This window comes from Sinocyclocheilus anshuiensis, unplaced genomic scaffold (assembly GCF_001515605.1).
Source record: "Sinocyclocheilus anshuiensis isolate Anshui unplaced genomic scaffold, SAMN03320099.WGS_v1.1 scaffold2053, whole genome shotgun sequence".
In the NCBI taxonomy this organism is placed as follows: domain Eukaryota; kingdom Metazoa; phylum Chordata; class Actinopteri; order Cypriniformes; family Cyprinidae; genus Sinocyclocheilus; species Sinocyclocheilus anshuiensis.
In genome coordinates, this window is record NW_015558795.1 from 324,524 (window position 1) to 331,048 (window position 6,525).

Sequence of the window (6,525 nt, forward strand, 5' to 3'; positions counted from 1 at the left end):
TATCAGGGGTCTCCACAGCGGAGTGATCAGCACAACTGATTTGGCACATGTTTTACGCCGGATGCCCTTCCTGCCGTAACCCAGCCCTGAGAGTGGTCACTCGTGCAACCCCAGTGCTGGGACACACTCACTCACTCATTCACACACACACTCACTCACTACGGCCAATTTACTTTTGTCCAATTTTTGTCTATCAGATGCTAAATAGTGAAATGTTCATTTCAGTTCCTCATAGACAGATGCATCTGACTTAGAACTTCATTTGACAGAAATCAAAGCTGTCAGCAAATATTTCTTGATTTCAGACAGGCATATGCTGCGCTCGTCATGCTTTTGGGCTGTGCATGACTGATGGTGAGGAAGATGATACTGACAGTGGTGATGATTGTAAGTAAGATCATAGTGACAATATTGACAGTAAATGAAAACATCATTAGGCACGACAATAAAGTTATGCTTTTTATTTCAGTGCACTTACCAAGAAGGCTTAAAATCCTAATTTTTATACACCAGAAAAAGGCGAGTAACCTTGAAAAGTGTAGAAACTGCCCTATCAAAGAATGTCCTACAATTTTCATTTATTTAATTGAATTTCACCTTTCAAAGGAAAAACGAGCAGTGACCTCATTAGCAGCAAAATTACACAAGGGCAGTTGTCGACTCAGAGTGAAACCATCGTGCTACAAAAATGAAACAAATAGAAAAAGAGTTTCTGATGTTAATGATGAATAATGAAAGGGTGGTTCAGCTAATGACAAACCTAGATTCACATGGGAAGGCAATAAACTCTCAGTGTCTCATTGCCATTGCTCTCAGAATGGTTGAAAGTGGGAAAAAATCAGATGTGAACTCATCCTTTTCAAACGACTGAACCAATTTTCTCTCATCTAAAAATGTTCACCTTAAGTGTGTTTGTATTCATTTGCTCTTTTTATGTTGCTTAGAGAAATACCAATAACAGGTGTTCTTCTTGTAAAGTCCGACTTGCTAGCAATTGAAATATATCTCAGACAACAGCAGAGATTACAGCAGTGTAGGTGCAAACATCTTATCACTGGTGCGTGCGCAGAATGCAACAACCAACATGAACCAACGGGCTCCTCTATGATTGCTATTTGTCACTCACGTGCAGACCATCTGTCCTGCACCTCTCTGAGAACCTGTCCACTGTATATGGCTTATTGTTGATGTTGATTAAATTACACCGGGCGGTGGGGGACCCGCCACATTCCCTTAACCGAACACTCCAGCTGAGCTTCTGCACATCTGATCTAGTCACGGATAATGTTATCGTATTCCAGAAAAAAATACTTGTTGTGCTAGTTAGGCCCTACTATCTCTCATGGTTTTTGTGAAAATGGGCCAGTTGGTCCCAAGAAATGAAAGTGTGAGAGTGAGTAATTGTTGGGCGGACCATCAGTTGCATCATGGGTATATTAGTTGGTATGGAGAAAGTTGCATAAAGCACGACAGGGGACAAAACACAATGCTCTTCAGCCAGGAAATCACTTTTTATGGAACAAAGCCATCATTAGTAGCAAAGGGCTTTCAAAACCTCTGCCGCTGTTAAATGCATGACGAAAATTGGAGCGAGTTGATTAGATCAATCTAACAGTGAAGGCTAAATGAATTTTCAGAGGGCCACTTTAGGGAGGTGATGGAAATGATTCAGCTCCAAAGTCAGGTGGGAAAGAAAGTGGAGGCGTGTCTTTTCACTGAGATCAAATTAAAAGTATTCTGCCGTCTTTGCTGTCCTTCTCTCTTCTCCTCCTTGATGCAATGCCCTTTAAGTTCTTATTTCACTGCATGCAAGAATGAAAGATGCATAATGCTTTTCTGATGTAGTTCAATAGTGTCCTCCAAAATCTATTTAACTCTATGCGTTTTTGAGACGTTATTAATATTTGCAATATTAATGAGATGGCTAACTGTGACATCGCCTTTCATGGAATTATAATGAAGGAACATTCAGTACTAATGAATGTGTCAAAGGCATGAGAAAAATGAATATGGATACACTGAAAAAAACAACAATGTCATTTACAAAGTAGAGTATTATCCTTGAGTGTTCAGGTAACAATGCTGTTTATTGACTATATTGCCTCTACTACCACATTTTTGTCATCACTTCATCCCTCGTGAAGGCATCAGTCCCTGTCTGCCACATGAGTGTTTCATTATGGCTATTTATGTGTTGTGGTCTATCACTTTCAGTCTGAGCACAAAATATATGCAAGCAATAATGTATATTAACTAAATTGTAAAATGATATTGCAACCAGAATGTTGATTCAGTATGCATCACTTACAGTATCCATCTCATTTTTAATGCAGTAGTGGACTTGACCATTTTTTACTTTAATGTGCAAGGTTTTCAACATCAGTTGCTTCCAGTTATTTTAGTGGTACAAAAAAAGTTCATTATGCTGCGTGATGTTCCAAACTGGTATTTGCTATCATATTGTTTTAATTTATTACTGCAATCATAAACACAAAGTTACTGCATTTCATTATTCTTCTAGTTATTACAGCAGTTAATGAATAGGAAATCTCGCACATTCACAAAACAGCTTACTGCTGCAATGAAAAATAAAGTGGATACAAGCTTCTCCTCTTTCCATTAATTCCTCCCTGGTTCTATGCATGTATTTATGTATGTATGCATGCATTTATGTATGTGTGTGTGTATATTTATGTGTTTATGAGTGCTTTTAGCATCCCTCACTTCTTGTTATTTTTATGTTAACATCACTCCTGTTCATTGAAATTGTGTACAAATGCAATTTTTCATTTACTTATTCAGGGATGAAGTTAATTATTTGTTTAATAGTATCTTTGTTTTTTATTTATTTATTTTGTTTTAGTCTCCTTAACCTGAATATATCGCATGAGCCTTGAAAAATGTATTAATTTTAAAAATAAATAAAAATACAAACATACCGCAATTAAAAAATACAAACATACCACAATTTCTGGAGCATTTTAATTTAATCAACATGCTAAATATTTGATCACAAAATATGAATGAATATTAATTAAATTTCTTTTGAAATACTTAAGATTTGAAACGTTTTATCATGGCACAGAATTTATTTGATCCTTAAATACTTTAAACTTGGCAGCTCTAATAACTATTTTGGCATGCATGTTCAGGTCGATTTGATTGTTTTAAGGATAATCAGGGTAAACCAGTTGTTCTGGCAGAGACCTGTAGCTCTCTGAGTGAATCTATTAGCCTGCTGATGGCTGTTCATCAGGGTGCTTCCTAGCCTTGGAGAACAGATCAGGTTGATAAAAGGATGTACAGGGATTAGGACTTCAGAAAGCCAAGGAGTGGAGACAGAGGGAAAAATAGGATTACTGCTCTTCTCACTGTGGTCTCTGTATACTGGGTGGTTTACTTCAATGAGAAAAAAGTTATTCACATGAGAAAAAAATTGATTTAAGATAATATGTTTTGATCTTTTATATTATATTATATTGTATTAGATATCTTAGATTTATTTTGCACAGATAATTTTTAAAATCACAATGCATAAACATATTCAGCAGAAAGGATATGTAACAACCGGAGGGGATCTTTAATTATGAAGCACTTTTGTTCACACACCTACCACAGAACAATTTCAAAGCGGATATGTGTTTTTTAAGTAGTTCACAACTTGTTTCATGTCTGTGAAACATTGCGACGTGATCGACCGAACAAGAGGTGCATTCATGATAGATTGTGCCCAAAAACAAATAGTGCTGGGTCCGAGCAATTCCACTTTGTTGAGTCCGAGTCAAGTCCGAATCCTCAACCAACTGAGTTTGAGGTAGTTATTAATTAGAGTCCAAAATGTGTTAAGTTTGATTACAAGTCTGATTTCATTCATAATTGCAGTCCAACTACCTAACTCTAAAAGCAAATGCACTACTTTGATAGTTGAAGTGGTCTAATATGACTGAAAACAGAATAAGCTGTATCAGTAAGTCCCTTCATTTTTAAAAATCATAGCTTTGCTGGGAAATTGCACATATAGATATGTATCTCAGGGCTCAGATTGTAATGAAGGCAAGGATTTACCATCCATTTGGCGACAGTCATTGTCTTTGTTGATCTGGGGTTGAGGTAAGGCCATTTTCCTCATTTCCTCTCATTGAGCAGTCCTCGGGGCATGATATGATTTAAAGTAGACAGCAATTTCACACGAAATGACTGGCACAAGACCTCCTGAACCTTTGCAACAGAACATGGCCATCGGGGACATTTTTCTGTCTGCATTTTGCATATTTGTTGAAAGTTGCCTGTGGCTCTGCTGCACTCTAATTCAATGTTTCATATTAGAGTTGTCCATAGCTGTAAAATATAACTTACGATGTTATACTCTTTATTGCTTACTTGCGCATGTTGGTGAAAACATTATGCAGGTTTGTGAAAATGTATATGTTATTATGTGCAACACTTCTCTGGCTTTTATTGCCAGCCAGGCGGATCAACTAAAGCGAGAATTAAGCTCTTGTGCCTGATGCAAGACTTGGGAAAGAAAAGGCTTTTTTAACGACTGGAAATTTCTACCATCGTAAAATCAATGACTGCTATGAAGTCCTTGGAGGGCTTTTCCTTGCAGGACTGACATACCAATTATGGACTTGGGAATGTGCAATACTATGATAGCTACAGTCGCACTAACGCCGCCCCAATCCCTGTCACAGCACAGAGACCAGATAAGATGCCATCAAAGGCTGTGCACCTCATGCTCTTCATGCCTGTGCAGCCATATACACTGTGCCCTAATGAAGAGAAATAACCCACTGAAATATCACTTACCCAGAGCAGCTGGATAAAGCGGTCTTAAATTAAAGCAGTTCTATCATTAGTGCACTGTGCATGCAGCAGACAGAGCACACTCCATCCCTCATGCACAGTCTGCTGAAGAAATATCCGTAGCTTAGCATGACTTCAGTGTCTATTAGCGCATTAGTGAAAGACGAGCTTTGATTGGTTGTCAGAAGACCAACGCTTGACCAAACATTGGTTTGCCACTGCAGAGATGACAGCTTTAATGTAGCTTGTTGTGCGATAGCCTACATCCGAGATTGAATAAACTTGCTTGAGCTGTGCCTTTGTTTATACTAACATATTCTGTTTTATCATAAGTGAATCTTTGATCCACCCTTTTGTGATGAATGAAATTTGTTTATTGCTACTGGAAGGCACTGTTCAAGATGCTGGAGTAATTGGTGAGGAAAAGTTACATTCTGGCAGGCACACTTTTATTCAGAGTCTGTTTTATTAATATTTCAAAGGCCTCCTATGGTATATTTATTTTACATCAGACTTAATACATATAAGTATGTTATATAAGACATGCGTACATATTTCTATCATGATGGTTACATTTCTTTTACGTTAAGCTAAGGATTTTATGTTCTCAAAACTTAATCCTTACACAAGCTTTTCTGCATTTTTATATTTGACAGTTGTATGTTTAATCATAGAGCAGCAAAGTCATGATCTGTATGAAGTATGTATCTGTTGCGAAGAAAATCAGTATTTAAATAGAAGCCAAAATGGGCAACAGCGAATAAATAGAATGAAGCGAAATGAAAATACTTTTTTTTATGTAGCCTAACTCTACTCTCTTGCATTGTCTATTCCCTTGAACTGTTATTCCATATTGTAGGCTATATAGCAAAAATGCATGACAAAATAAAGTGAAAAGCTATAAAGACACAACAATCTATACTTTTTCTTTGCAAGTGATTATGTTTGCCTTCTTGAGAAAGAAATATCTCCGACTGGTCAGAAATCCCGCTCCTCCCTCCTCATGTCATATGTCATTCACACAAAAACACATTCATGTATTCAGAACCACAAGATGCATTGCTGAGGAATAGAGGAATTGCAGCAGTCCATTGATTTCAAAACTGATACTAATAAAAGTTGACATTTTTTGAACGTGACAGTGCGCATGGATGAGATGCTGACAGAGGAGCGAGACATGCCGGGTCCTCCCTCGAAATCAAGTCTCCATCAACTGCTGTATCAGTTAATAGTTATAGCAAGTACAAACAAATGATAACAATTCAAAATGTGAATATAATGGCTATAATTGAATATAATGTGATTTCTTTAAATTGATAAACTGTTTACAACAACAACAATACTTGCAACTCATTACATTGTTTTATAACTGATTTAACCCTTAATTTAACACATAATTACTTGTTTATGAATACATGTGGTGGTAAGTGCAAATGCTAAGCTGTCAGGATAATCAGGTATCCATGCTAGTACGTACTCTAATAAAAAAAGACAATAATGATGTTTATAACAATTTAAATGACATAACATGATTTTGTAGGAATTAGAATCAGACGCCAAAGAGAGTACCCATTAAAGGGGTCATATGATGCGATTTTTCAAATTTTCCTTTCTCTTTGGAGTGTTACAAGCTCTTGGTGCATAAAAAAAAGATCTGTAAAGTTGCAAAGACTAAAGTCTCAAATCCAAAGAGATATTCTTTATAAAAGTTAAGAGTCA